This window comes from Nanorana parkeri, unplaced genomic scaffold (genome assembly GCF_000935625.1).
Source record: "Nanorana parkeri isolate BGI_ZX_2015 unplaced genomic scaffold, ASM93562v1 scaffold97, whole genome shotgun sequence".
NCBI classification, from domain to species: domain Eukaryota; kingdom Metazoa; phylum Chordata; class Amphibia; order Anura; family Dicroglossidae; genus Nanorana; species Nanorana parkeri.
In genome coordinates this window covers 1,198,774-1,214,767 of record NW_017306365.1, presented here as the reverse complement: position 1 = coordinate 1,214,767, position 15,994 = coordinate 1,198,774, and the positions used below count along the sequence as shown (strand labels likewise).

The window sequence follows — 15,994 nt, the reverse complement described above, 5'->3', positions numbered from 1 at the left end:
CATTTCAGGACAGATGTGGAGGAGAGAAAAAATAATCAAGTGGCCAGAACCTGTGAAATTATATGACATGGATGTACATTCTTAACTCAACATTAGCTTTGGTGTGTGGCGATATCAACGACAAAATTGTGGCTTTTTTTTCAGATGGTTTCCATCCTGATTTTAGTTGTCGGTCTTCCGATCCTGGTTGGTTTGGGAGAGATGCTGTTTGGATGTTTTAGTGGAGAGTCTGGAATGTTGACGTGGGGCCAGGTGATGCGGAGGCAGCTGTGGGCTTGTTTGCAGAAGTAGACCAGGGTATGTGTCCACAAAAGTTATGATTTTTCAAATAGTTGTAACCGGGAACTATTTTAAAATCATAACTTTTGTGGACACATACCCTGGTCTACTTCTGAAAAAAGCATCTCTCCCAAACCAACCAGGATCAGAAGAGCGACAACTAAAATCAGGGTGGAAACCATCTGAACAAATAATGTCTCCAATTGGTGAGTTAAGAATGTACATCCATGTCATATAATTCCACAGGTTCTGACCACTTTATATTTTTCTCTCCTGCACGTTGGTCCTGAGAACCCCCCCTCCCCGAAGGATCATGATCTGCCAACCGGACACTTGTCCAACACTATGACAAGACCTCATGACAACACCACCACAAGGAGATAACCACCAGTGTGCCCATTCCATTCATCACACGCGAGTGACAAACACAGCTTTCCTTTTCCACGTTAATTCACCTCGATACATTGTTACCACCCTGTTATTTCCCATCCACACATTCTGTGCTAGGTAGTGGCACTCCTTCCCTTTCTTTTCTGTTTCTTTAACATTGCTATTTGCTATTTTTTTTGCAATGCTAGGAGAGGCTTTGAGGGGTCTGAGCTGGTTTGTCCATTGTATGTTAATTAGGTGAATGAGAGAAACAAAATCCTCAAATGTCAGTCCTAAGCCTTTCCATTAGGACAGATCACCGTGAAGGTGCAGAGAAATTTTATTTTAATAGGCAGATTTTATCTCCCTTTATTGTGCTTAAATTATGCACCCATCCTTGGGTTGCACTGTGTTTGCTCTGTGCAGACTGAGGTCACTGAACTATTTGTTCTAATATGATTAAGCCGGGTCTACTGCACTCCCTGTATGCTCACTGACCGCAGACCATGTAAATAAAAGGGATTAACACACTGATGATACAGCCTCATGGATAATGAATGATAAAGGCATGAGAGTCATTACGTACTGTAATCAGTGATCTATTGCATTTCCAATTTAGCAAAGATACTCAGTGAAGAGCCATCAGCTGAATACAGCATGAGAACACACAAAACCTTAATTTCAGAACATACAGTTGCCAAGCCATTTCATTTGTTCATGGTAAAGCACCATCATAAAATACTATATTTACACACAAAAAAAAAAAAAGGGGAAAAAAAAATTAAAAATTATAGGCAAAAGAAAAAAAATATAGGCAGATATAAAATTCCTAAAGCAGCAGCATCAACTAGCACAGACCTGGGCATTTTATGGCTCGCAGGCTTTCCCAGTCTGGACACGGTCCAATTGCCAACCTGCCCTCAGTTATGGCTGGCCGACAGTGAGCTGGTTTGTCCATTGTATGTTAATTAGGTGAATGAGAGAAACAAAATCCTCAAATGTCAGTCCTAAGCCTTTCCATTAGGACAGATCACCGTGAAGGTGCAGAGAAATTTTATTTTAATAGGCAGATTTTATCTCCCTTTATTGTGCTTAAATTATGCACCCATCCTTGGGTTGCACTGTGTTTGCTCTGTGCAGACTGAGGTCACTGAACTATTTGTTCTAATATGATTAAGCCGGGTCTACTGCACTCCCTGTATGCTCACTGACCGCAGACCATGTAAATAAAAGGGATTAACACACTGATGATACAGCCTCATGGATAATGAATGATAAAGGCATGAGAGTCATTACGTACTGTAATCAGTGATCTATTGCATTTCCAATTTAGCAAAGATACTCAGTGAAGAGCCATCAGCTGAATACAGCATGAGAACACACAAAACCTTAATTTCAGAACATACAGTTGCCAAGCCATTTCATTTGTTCATGGTAAAGCACCATCATAAAATACTATATTTACACACAAAAAAAAAAAAAGGGGAAAAAAAAATTAAAAATTATAGGCAAAAGAAAAAAAATATAGGCAGATATAAAATTCCTAAAGCAGCAGCATCAACTAGCACAGACCTGGGCATTTTATGGCTCGCAGGCTTTCCCAGTCTGGACACGGTCCAATTGCCAACCTGCCCTCAGTTATGGCTGGCCGACAGTGGAAGCACCCCTACATTAACTATGAAAATCAGGGCACTCTGATGGGGACAGTCAATTTAAGGGGATACTCTTTATGTGGATAACTAATTATTCGTTGCCCTCATCGGAGTGCACCCTTACATTAGTTGCCCACATCAGAGTGCCCTCCTACATGATCAAAGTGGGGGGCACTCTGATGGGAACAACCAACATAAGGGGGCACTCTGATGGGAAAACTCTTAGTTGCCTACTTGATTTTTTCTTGTGTACTGTACGTGTGTGCCTACACACCTTCACAGTAATGTGTTGGCCCTCCACAATAGTCAAGTCTCTCATATGGACCCTTTAGAAAATGGATTGCCCACCCTGCACTAACCCTTGCCATACCACTTCTGGGTGTTGGGAGAAGGAAACCCATCACATGACTGACAGGGGGATCTCCTCCCATCCAAGAGCATTTTCTGCAGAGTTATGCAGAGAACACACCACATGATACTGCAGGCTCCACATTACAGTCTGCATTTTATAAATAAACTGCAGACACAGTAGTGAGTAGTAATTACAGTGATATCCTGTGATGTCTGGATAGCCAATGCCATGTTTAATAGGGCACATAGCAATTTATTGCCAGGGGTGTCTGAGGGATATTTTAACATGCAAAATGTAACCATTTAGAAATGATCTTTCACTACTGAAGTATCTGTTCTCAACGTTTCAAACCTGACATCTGGCTGCGACAAATTACTGCACATTACCAATCTTCCTAAAATCCATGTATGTGTTAAAGACATTGCTATATATTTGTATATACCCAGTACTATACACAGGAAATAATCGGTCTCTACTCCACATGAATACAATCTAGAAAGATATCCATTAAAGTGTTAAAGCCATTCTTCTATGAATGCTTTGACTGAAGCAGGAGCTGTGCTAACAGACCCCATGCAGAACAGCATGATTCACAAACATAAGTTAATAAGCTGGAAAATAACTGAGTAATTCAAAGCAAATTATGTTTTAGATTTGCAGAGGGAGAACATTCTATCATGGGAGGAATGACAGAACCATTTTCGTATCATAGAAAAACCACAATGTACAGTTACCAGTCTCTCTCAGCTGCAATCTCTAAAGACTCTAGATTACAATCTGTCTGATCAAGTATCACACAGTATTAAGTGATAATATGAAATACTCTAAAGATTCTGTCGTACAAAGACACTCCACCATTCCAGATTGGGTGGAGGGGCAGAGTTCAGTCCCCCACTGAGTCTCTAATGCTGTCTGAATCCCCAAGTATCGGCTTATTCACATACATACATACACAAAGATGTTATGAGCTGCAACATTGTCTGTTAGAAGGGTTTTATTAATACAGAGATGAAGTCACATGAACTATCCTAAGAGTGGGGGTGGGGGAATACTACTAGCAGAAAACTTTGGCAACAGATAAGAAGTGACATCTCTCGCCATGTGCCAAGAGGGAACAGATCTTTAGATGGGAATCACATGGAGTGCTGGGGGTTGGGAGCAATGACTAGCAGCACAATTATTTTCCTACGTTGTGTAGGAGCAAAGGGTTCTTTTTTCTTTCTTTATATGCCTAACACCAGCAGAACATGAAACAAACATCAGCTTTCTTTACAATCGATTTCAATAGTATATAGTAAATACAGTAAGATAGAGATATATATATATATATATATAGAGATAGAGATATCTATATCTATATCTATATACACACACATACATATATATACACACACACACTGTATAAGCATTCTATCTGTAAGGTAAACACCCGAGTGCTCAACCACAAAAATATCCATACAAATTAGGTATAGAGGCATGCAGCGGAGATAAGTCAAAGCATCAGCATTTAAGGCATTGTTCACACCAAATGCACAGCAGATCCAGTCAGGTTTCTGCATACGCACGCTAGTCTTTTGGATGCGTTTGACGCGTTTTTGGCTAAAATAAATAAATTAAATTTTAAAATGGGATTTCAGTGCGTTCCAGGCATTTGCATGCGTTTTTATGATGCATTTTTTATGCGTTTGCAGATCCAGAGCAGGTAAAATAGGGCCTGCTGCAGTTTTTTTCACCTGCTCTGGACCTGCACGCTGCGATGTGAACTGGAGCAAAAAATACCATTGGAATACATTGGATGCAGTTTTGATGCGGTCTGCACCTGCTCCGTGCTTGGTGTGAACAAGGCCTTATTGTGAACATTTCAACAGTTCATAATTTGTTTACACCACCATGGTTACAAGAAACTGTACAGCATGTAAGGCTAGGTTCACACCTAGGCGACACCTCACCACGCAGCAATTGTGCACGTGTGGTCATGAGCCGCCAAGGTGTGAGCCGATCGTGCTGTGGGTGCCCTTATTTTCGAATGTCCCCCCAGTCGCGCGGGGCGGATTGCACGGTTTCCCACCACGATTCTGCCCGTGCTTCTGAAAACACGATGTCGCATGTCGTGTATCGCAAAAAATAGGTACATGTACCTTTTTTCTGCGATTGCTGTGCAGATGTCACTACATTGAAATTAATGGGGCTGCACGGCAATCACTGCCTGCATTGTGCAGGACCGCGCGATCCCGGGTGTCGTGCAGGTGTGAACCTAGCCTAAAAGCTGCATGGATTAAAATAGTAATAATTTTAACAATGACAACAAATTTATTATTCAGTATACTTTACTTACCTGGCTGTTTTTTTATTTTAGTCCCGCTCATAATAACCACTTCAGGCAGGTTCATGTATATACATAAAGACCCCTGATGTCTCCATAAAGAGGACCTGTCACATCATATTTGCTATTACACAGGGGGCTTGTTATCCCCTTATGTGTAAACAATAATTACAAAATAAATAAAATATGTAAGTAAAAAATATAAAAAAATTTAAACTGAAATGCAAAAAAAATGTTTTAAAGTCCCCTGCCCCCACCACGTTACATATTGCCACGAACGTCGGAGTGAGAGCAATACATTTAGGGTCATCAAAACACAAAACTGATGAGCGGTAAAACCTTTTAAAATCCTTGCCTATGGGATATTTTGGGTAGTTTTTTGTGGGTTCACGGGCGTATGCAATTTTAAGGCTTCACATGTTTGGTATTAATGTACCCAGCCTGACCCCATCTTTTATATTTTACCAAAAAAATTGGGTATTATATTCTTTTTCAGTGCACTAAATTTCAGTCTGCAGGACCTCTGCTTTCAGAAAATATATAATTGTTTTGGGGGTTTTAAGCTGTTTTTTAGCCAAAAATGTATATTTTATCATGTGTGTGCAAATAGTAAGAAATTGGTCTGGAGAGCAAGTGGATAAGGATATATGTACCAAAAAAAAAAAAATCCAGACTTTCAGAGCAGTGATCAATCCACCACTGGGTCTCTACTGCTGTCTTAATACTCTACTGTTGAAATCTAACCGTTAAAAAGATCAGTATATAAATATACATTAACTGCCTCCGGGCCGGCCGTAGTAAAAAAACAGCCGGCCAGGAGCTCTCTAGATCTGACACGCCCCCTTGCGCGGTACCAAAATAAAGCTCTGTCCCCAAAAAATGGTGTAAAATTCATTTCAGTACAGCGTTGCATGACGGAATAAACGTCAGTCAAAGTACTGCAGCGCTGAATACTGAAAAATGGCCTAGCCAGGAAGGGGGTCTAAACACCTGGTCTTGAAGTGGTTAATATCAGCTTCCCTGACACCTTTGCAGCAGCCTTATCTTGGGATAACATTAGTCAGCAAGGGCTTGTCAACACAGCAAGCACAGTATCCATTGACATGCCCCTGCCAGAGACTTGACCAATATCAGTCTGATTTTGCAGCAAACATCTTACATCTATAGTAGAGGTGCACAAAAATAGAAATTTAAAGAGCGAAACGAAACCGAAATAGAAAGAATTGTCAGGCTGAAACCAAAACCGATACCAAAAATGTTATCTTAATTTTTTTAAATTTAATTTATTTTTATAAACTTTTTTAAAAAAATTATATTTATTTATTAATTTTTTATTAAATATTTTTCTTTTTTACTTTACTTTTAGGGGCTTCAGGGAAATATTAGGGGTCTAAACAGACCCCTGATATTTCCCTTTTAAAATAGAAAAAGAGATGAGAACACAAGAGTCCTCAATCTCTTTTTCTGTATCCCCTGTTATCAATGAACAGGAATCCTCTATGAGTGTTCCTGTTCATTGATAACTTGAGAATATAGTATGAGGAAAGAAATCACGTATGCGCCGATGTATCGGCAGGAAAATGGCACTTTCGGCATTATGCCAAAAGTGCAATTTTCGGCCGATATGTTTCGGCGGCAGATATATCGGTGCATCCCTAATCTATAGTCATGTTAAAAAGCTTGGTGATCAACACGGATCACCAAGCTTCAATCATCACTGGTTGTTTTTCAGTTGCATACATCACAATATATGACAGCAAAATGCCTGCTTTAAGGAACGCCACTTTTTTTGGACCACATATCTTTCCCATTTGCTTTACCTGATATGTTATCTTCTGCAGATAAACATCAAAGCAAAACATTTTTCTAAAGCCAAGCATGTAAGAGTTCAGAAGACAACACTGCCCTTAGTTCTTATCTTTTGGTATGTTTGAAACAATAAAAATTGCCCATTCACAGGGTTTAACAACTGTTCCATTAGAGATCACAGTGCTCAACGGGCATTTCTTCATCTTTGCAAATGAAGCAATGTATTTGTGACGTGTTACTGCATGTATGTATACCCATTGATTGCATTTTGTATGATCTTGTGATCATTATTTTCAATAACGTGAGGGAGAAAACCATAATTTTCTGTTTTGGAGCTACAAAAAAATGCTCATCATGATCCTCATGATGAACTACGATGGTGGTATTGTGGAGATGTGTTTTAGAGGCAGGGGGTGGGAAACAGGTCAGTTTTGAGAGCCCGCTGGACAGAGCCAAATACAGCCCAGACCTACATCAATTAGGATATCTATGACATGAGTTCAAAATACTGGATCCATACTGGTAAAGAGCTACGCTAAATGACTTGCAGCTGTAACTTTAGTATTGTAAAGTTTATTGACTTGGAGATAAATACTTCTGCTACTGGCAAATGTCTGTTATATAGTTCATCATAGTTTGTGCTTTTTATTTTTTTATGTAGCCCCCCATCACCTTCTGTGAGGTGGCTACTAGGCATTTCGTGATTTGCGGGCTGTCAGCATGGCTTGATTGATTATAGTGGCATGTATCTGGTTAATTCCAGGTACCTGGCATTGAATGTACCCCCCCGGTGGAGTGCGACTCTGATATATTGTGGGACAGCCAAATGAGAGGCACTGTAGTGTATGTACAGTACAGCAGGCAATCATGTACAGAAAAATAACTATTGATCTGCCAGAAATCTAGTGTCTAGTCTAACTTCCTGTTTTATCTGACTACAGTTAAAAGGAGAACTATGGGGTCAGTGTTTTTCCCCATAGTTCTCCTTAGGGTAACGGGAGGACACAAACTAGCGTCCTCCCGTTACCCTAAGCTCAGTATACCGCCAGCTACAGCTCGCGGTATACTGAGACGCCGGAGCGGATCCTGACTTAGATGACGGGATCCGCCCAGCTGCATGAGTGACAGCTGGCTCTGCCTATCTAGAGGCAGAGCCAGCTGTACCCGCCCCCGTCCGTTCCGCCAGTCAGCGCTGGCAGATCGGAGCGGGGAGAGGGGAATCCAGCCCCTCCCTTGTCACGGCAGAGAGCCGTGACAGGATCTAGAGGTGAGCGAACGCCGGTATGTGTTCGCTCACCTCCCGATCTACTGAGCCGACCTGTGACAGTCTCATTGTCACAGGTCGGCTAGAACTATGAGGTGAGTGGAAATCACATCTCATAGTTCTCCTTTAAGTTAAATTTAGCAGAATCCCTCACAAAGCAACACTTAACAAAAAGACCTTGGGCTCACAAAAGGACACATAGCCAGTTTGTTCGTATATTTTTTTTTTTAGTATCGTATTGTAAAGCGACACACAAACTATTGGCGCTATATAAATCCTGTACAATAACGGGAAGAGCACTGTAATGCATAGCTCCCACCTGTCCCTTATTTGGTGGGACAGTCCCAAATTCCTTTGTTCCTCAGTTGTCTTTCGTTTTGGTGCGATGTATATACCAGTATAAAATATGCATTATTTAACTATTGCAAATGTCATACATTAAACCATTCATCCAGCCTCAAATTAATATACTTTGTATTTTGAAAAGCCCATAAAAAGGAAAGTACTGGTGAAAAGAAGCACTTCTCAGTTTAACCATTGATTGCGTATTAATATGTATGGTTTTCTTTGGTCTCAGGTGAATGATCTGCTCTGTACTCTTCTTGAAAGACGGATGGTCCGGACGCCCAGTAAAGCTCTGCTGAATGTCTGGCCGAATGTTCTTTCCAAGTACCAATTTGCTTTATTAAATACACATACTTACAACCATAAAAACAGGTGGTAGCCAGAGCTTGGCTTTCTGATAAACTGAGCATCTCAGCCATCAAAAATAGACTCCACTGGGTTATGATTAGCGAGAAACTGACGGCCAAACTACAGGGTAGACTGGCTAAATTTCGTAAAGTCTGGAATCCATGGGCTTCAAATTTTTTGCCACCTAATTTTGATAAGTCCTTGCTAGGGCTTTGAACCCTGGAGCCTCCCAGCCCTATATCAAGCTCTAGGTGTTCCCCCTCGGCCATCTTACCCTTACTCCTTGCCTTTCCCCACTCTATTCCTACCTCTTACTGCTGACACTTTTACCTTTTCTATTTTCGTTCGATTCAGATTTCCTATGGTAGACGTTTTGCACACCTAAATATGCAACTTAATGGCTGCTGATTCCTCGTCAGCTCTGGTATGTGCAGTATTACATGCTGCATTCTCATATGACCATACGTCCCACACAATCCTTTGTCTTCCTAAGATTAGAAGTCTGCTTACTGTTGTTGATACTGTTATTTTGTTTATATGTTTATATCAAAAACAATAAAAATGCATTGAATTAAAAAATATATAATTTATAGTTTGAGCAACTGGGGGAGTGTCAGAGGTGTACTTCATTTGTCTTCCTTTGCCATACTTTGTGCTATGAAGTCTCCTTCTTTCCCATCTCAGAAAGTTCGGTAATGATTGGTACTTTTCCCTAAGCTGGCACCAAGTGCACACATACTGCTGGATATAAAAGAACATTATGAGATGTTTATGGCATTTATCAGCAGGAATAAAGAGATCGATATAATATAAAAACAAGACTATAGCTATATACAGGCGAGTGTGTGTGAGACAAACCTCAAAGCACCATACAGAGCAGAACAAATATTTTTCTGTGAATGTGCTTATACGTGAGCTTTGCGTAGGTGGTTATAGGACATATATCAGGATGCATCATACAGCCTTGAAATGTGATATACCTCAGAAGCTGTTTTCTTTGCTGTCTACACAGCATTTCTTGGCTGTCCAGGAGAAGCATTTTCAGCCATCTCAATTTCTGTAAGCTGATTCCCCTTAAACTCCTACCTAACACACAGGAGTTAGCTCAGCACACAGAGATTGGAACTACTAAGAAAAGCATGCATGGAAGACAGACTGTGCCTGGTCTGCATTGTAAATCACATTATATTATCTCATGTCACATCAAGAAAGGAAGCAGGCCACATGCTCTTGCTGAATCATTTTCTGTATTGCCAAGCTACATCTTGTGGACTCATTTGTGAATGAACGGGCATTAAGGAGGCAAGCTAAAAATAACATTATGTCCTCCTGTTTAATGAAACGTATACTAAGATGAGTTTAAGGTCAAGTTCTCACTAATTATGGGTCTTCCTGGGGGTTTAACCTTATCCTTATGGATCTTAGGAAGAAAATAGATAGTTGGTAATTTACTCACCGAAGGTAGTAAATATTCTTTCTTTTTTCGTTATTAGTTCATTTTTATAACCCTTATTGATCAAAACTGTTAGTTCCTTTTTAAATTCATGAGTGGGATTTTTCTTTAGAAGTTTATTGGTGTCCTTAGATTGTAAAATATTTTTCATTTCAAACTCATAGTAAGCTCTGTTCATCACGACGACCCCTCCACCTTTATCCGCGGGCCTAATGACAATGTCTTTTCTATCCTCAAGAGACTCAATTCCTTTACTAATATATTCTTTATTTTTAAAATGTCTTATATTTAATTAGGGACCTAATGTCCTCTTCCACTAAACTTTTAAATACTTCGACGAAGTGATTGGAATTATTTTTGGGATTAAAAATGGAGTTGTTTTTAAGTGGAGTATATATATATTTTCTCTCTTGGGTGGTGGTGTTAGGTATAGTCGTATTAGACGAGGAAGAGTAGTACTTTTTTATATTAAGTTTTCTAATAAATTTCTGAAGGTCTACATAAGTAGAAAATTTGTTTAGATTGTGCACGGGGGCATACTTCAATCCCATGTTTAGGACCCTCTCCTCATCAGCACTAAGAGGGACCGAACTTAGATTAAAAATGCCTCCTGTTACCATGTTCTGTTGTACCTTGTTACGTAATTTCTGTCCTCCTCTACAGCCCCTCCTTGTGGTTTTTGGTTTCGGAAGTGGGGTCTTTGATTCCCGTAAGGACCCTTCCTTCCCCTTCCCCTTATATATGTTTGGTCTCCCCAATTCCGTTCCGTACGATCTTCCCATCCCGTTTGGTCTCTGTATGTCCAGGGAGGGCGCCTCCCTCTCTGGGGTGGATGACTCGTGTCCCCTTAAAAATGTGTCTTTGTAGGGGGGATTGTAGCGGGTATGTTCCGGAAACACAGGTTAGGGAATTTATTGATTATCATTTACAGCCTCTGGTAATTAAGACTGAAGCATATTTAAAAGATAATAAGGATATATTAAAAATACTCTCTAACCTCACAGAAGAGATCAATAATGATATTACATTAGCTACTGTAGATGTAGCTTCTTTATATACCTGTATACCCCACAATAAAGGTTTGAAAGCTATTAGGTGGGCTTTTTGTAAATACGGACACCTTAAGGTTAAACAATCCGATTTTATATTAGATTGCCTCCAATTTGCTATGGAAAAAAATTTCTTTTGGTATGGAAATAACTTTTATTTACAAGAGAAAGGTGTAGCCATGGGGGCTAAATTTGCCCCCAGTATGGCTAATTTATACATGGCCCAGTGGGAGGAGGAGTATGTTTTTAATACATCAATTAAATCACTGGTCCTCTGGAAACGCTATATAGACGATGTCCTTATCATTTGGAAAGGGACACCATCCTCTTTGGAATGTTTTATTAATAGCCTTAATAGTAACGATTTTAATTTACGTTTTACATCTAGCATCAGTAAATCCATGGTACATTTTTTAGATTTAGAGATTTTTAAGATCGAAAATAATTTTAAAACCAAAACTTATTTTAAACCTACCGATAAAAATGGATATAGCCCTATCCAGAGTTGCCATAATTCACATTGGCTGAGAGCCATCCTTACCTAATAGGTTTATAAACCGGTTTTTGCCCGAAAACCTACCCTTCGCTCCTTTGCACATTTTTACCCCTAGCGCTTTGCTTTTTTCGATCATATTAAGGTTAAGTTCGCCTTTCGTAAAAATTAAAGAAATGCATATTTAATATCTAAAACTATGCTTTTCTTTAGTTTTTGCATTCAAGCCTGGAAAGCATTGCACTCGATTAGGGCTGCGGAGCTCAGGTTTCTGCACATTTTCTCCCAGGCAGAGCACGTACTGGGGTACGAAGTTACAGTTAGGAGAGATGGGGGAAGGACAGCTGAACTTCAAACTGGATTAAATCACCGCATGCAGCGTTCAGCCTTACTCGCTCTAGGTAGATGCGGTAGAGCTGTCATTCCCGTCTAGCCGTCCTTCACCATCTCTCTTAACTGATACTCCCTACCTCAGTACGGAGCTCTGCCAGTATGAGAATGTGCAGAAGCCTGAGCTCCACAGCCCTGATTGAGTGACCACCGTTGCAATGCTTTCCAGGCTTGAACGCAAAAGTGAAAGAAACATAGTTTTTGTTATAATATTAAATATGCCTTTCTTTCATTTTTGCAAAAGGTGAACTTGGCCTTTAAGAACCTGGGCAATAGAAATTCAAAATTATGATGAAAAAATGCAAAAGCACTTGTAATGGCCAGTGAAAACACAGAAAAGTGATCCAGAACTGCTATCTAGACTGCTAAAACTAGATGCAAATTGAAGCGCCTCTTATAAAGTCTTGCCTCCTTGTCTGGACAATCACCGCCCCCTTGTCTGGACAATCACCACCCCCAAGGTATTCAAGGACCAATCGTGAGATTTAAAGTGCATGTAAACCCTAACCATGAACATCTTTTATTTACTCCTTTTTGTCTGCTAAATATACAACTGAAATGGTTTTGAGAAGTGCAAAAACTACCTGTTTATCGGGTTAGAAAATCAGCTGTCCTGTATCTCGGGGTGTTCGCTCTAGGAGAGTAAGTAGCCCTACTAGTTTTTATCTTGGGAAAATATATACTCACCTGAATCTCTGAGCTGGCTGGCTGCTAGACTTGTTCCTGCAGCCTGCCTCCTCGGCTTCAGTGATGGAATGTCCCTCGGCATCCTATACAATGTATAGGATGTGTTGACTCACAGGACCATAAACCCCCGGAGCGATGGGGAGAGAGGCTGCAGGGACCAGTCTAGCAGCCAGCTGTCTCAGAGGTTCAGGTTAGTAAAAAAAAAAAAATATGTAATTCCTAGACAAAAATTAGCACGCAACCCATGGAGTGCGGGGTGAGCCCCACTGCAAGGGATAAGACCAGAGTTAGTCCAGATGCTTATATGTCCTGATACAGATAACACCATGAAAGAAGAATAGAACTGCCATGAAAGAAGCATAGAAGCTACCATTGGCGATTTTGCTTTCTAAAACAACGCTAGTTGCCTGGCTGCTTAATCTCCAAGTCACTGATCTTGGATTTTCCTAACCTCATACTTGTTCTGGACCAGAGACTTGGAACTTTTGAAGCCTTTTTACTGCTCCCAAGTCTAAACCTTCACTTGTCCCAACCCGTATCATACAGGGCAGAGAATCCTCATATATGATATGTATATTATGCACCATACTTCACCTACACTTACTCATTCCTTCCTTCTGCTCCCCTTTTGTATGTGCCTCTACCCTTGCCCCCAGCCTTTTTTTTTTCTATTATTCTTCTCCCCCCTCCTAGGTTAGCTCCTGACTCACTCAAAGTTAGGGGTGTATCAATCATTTTACCCTCTCATTGCAAACTTTAGAATTAACACAATATCCCTGGATATACAGGGCTTTAAACCACCACTATGGAGGACCAAGATGCTTAAATCAATACATACAGTGTACTGTCTTCAGTCATTGTCTTTCCTCTATCTCCTCCCCAAAATTCCTAATCTTCTACTTTCCCCCAAACATTCCAGGCTAACGCCCCCACAAAACAGAGAGGCACTCATAGCCGTTCAGAAAGGCCTCAACGTTCACAGTAATAAATCTCAGACCAGTCAGGTTACTATCTTTTGATTCAAGGAACCCTCTAAGATACTGACGTAATCTACATTGGGGCAAGGCAATACTTTCAGAATTAACATCTATTTCCTCCAACTCCTGCATGACGATTTAAAGAACAGAAGCAGGAGGAACAACTGAAAGCCTAGATATCCTGGAAGCTACCACAGGCCCTGACATTCCTGCTACAGAGATGGTGGTGCCTAACAATGTGGTAGATCACCCCCTTACCACTGAAATAGAATTTGACAAAGTCCACACAGTTTAGGCCCTTCGACAACCTGACCCAGCTAGACTGAGACACACTCTGCCAAGTTCATCTTTTTAACATTAAAGAGTTAGTACTGTGCAAAGTCTGGCTGAAAAGGTCCAATAGAGTTTGATGGGGGTTAGATCTAGATTCCACCAAACCTATTGCAACACACACTCTGGATGAGGCAAATGTTTAAGCCCCTACTGGAAAAATTCTAATGTGCAAGTGCAACCTACTGCTGGGGATATCCCTTTCACCTTTCATAGGACTGCTTCTATCCTCCTACTCATGTCTACTTTACTACCCTAAACACCATGGCAGAATTACCAGGAGAGCAGTACTGTTTCGAGACTCCAGCAGATCCAAAACCAGGGAACCACAAGTGCCCTCCATTCAAAACTGTTGTTTGCCGACTCCTCTCACTATCGTATCCCAAGCCTAGTGCTTCTTATACTTACTCCTGACCAAAACCCTACTTGTTACCCCCTTTTTGGGGCCTTTACCCAGACCTTTCTCTGCTATTGGATTTTCTTCGCTCAGAATGCCACCTCCAAAGGCAATCTCACAATGCAACATTCTCAAACTTGCAGAGGTCTCTTAGTAAAGCAGTAACACTACTCTGAGGATCCCTCATCTACAAAACTCGCACCAGAGGTTACTTCACAGATCTTTTCTAGGGGACTAAATACACAACACTGTGATTTAACATGCATCAATATGTTGCCTGAACTGACTACTGTTATCCTATTGGGAATCTATATCATCTACTGAGAGAGCTTCAGTCCAGGGCTTAGACCTACCCAAGGCCAAATCCCTCAGGTGGGCATTACCCATCTTAAAAAACCTATATTCTATCCCTGGTTGATATGGTGACAACATTTACATACTTTCTTTGTGGGGGAGAGGCAGTTGTGGGGGAGAGGCAGTTGTGTCCCTATAACCCTATAGCTTACCCTCCAGCCTCCATTGTTTGGTCCTACCTGTTCTTTGCCCTTCAAGCTTCTGTAAAATACTGTGGATTCAAATAGATTTCCTGTCTGAAGGAACAAGACAGGGATGCCACTTATCCCTGATCTTATCATTGGAGTTATCCAACAAAACCCTAAAATATGTTTTAGGGCTCAGTAGGGCTGCAACCAGTAGCTCGCGGTATACTGATGCCGCAGCTGAAGTGGATCCCGACAATACCTATATAGAGCCAGCTGTACCCGCCCCCTCCCCCGTCCATTCCGTCAGTAAGCGCTGGCGGATTGGAGTGGGGAGGGGGGAATCCAGCCCCTCCCCTGTCACGGCAGAGAGCCATGACAGGATCGAAAGGTGAGCGAACGCCGGTATGTGTTCGCTCACCTCCCGATCTACTGAGCCAACCTGTGACAGTCTCATTGTCACATGTCGGCTAGAACTATGAGGTGAGTGAAAAGCACTTGCCTCATAGTTCTCCTTTAATATAAAATAACATACACATATGTAATGTTAGAAAGAATAAAACTGCATGTACAATTTTTTGCAATCGCACTGGAAAGCGGGGCATTGCTGTACAGCATATTCAAATGCAGGCAATCCACTGAAATAAATGGAACCGCAACGAAACTCCCGCAGCAGAATTTGTCAGGCTGAATCTGAAAATTTGTTTATGTCCTCACTGTGATTGGCTCAGTACTGAGCCAATCACGGCAGGCTTTGTATTTAGTCTCATTGTCACAGGTCGGCTAGAACTATGAGGTGAGTGAAAAGCACTCACCTCATAGTTCTCCTTTAACTTTAATTAAATGCAACAATTATGCTGTCAATATGAAAAAATATAAAACCACTGTATACAATATAACCCTAGATTTTTTTCTTGCTTACCTTCAAAAAGTGGAGTGTGCCCAATTAACACACCTGCAAATGAGAGAGAGAAGAAATCACTTTTATGTAGCAATTA

At 40.9% G+C, this 15,994-nt stretch overlaps 1 protein-coding gene across 1 annotated transcript in view; it reads right to left on the bottom strand.

Annotated features, from left to right (window-relative positions):
* TLN2 (talin 2) overlaps positions 1-15,994 on the bottom strand; it is a 183,044-nt gene that overhangs the window by 110,289 nt on the left and 56,761 nt on the right. Inside the window, exon 2 of the mRNA XM_018552804.1 lies at positions 15,919-15,951. The gene's annotated coding sequence lies outside the window, so the exon portion shown is untranslated. The remainder of the gene's footprint in view (positions 1-15,918; positions 15,952-15,994) is intronic.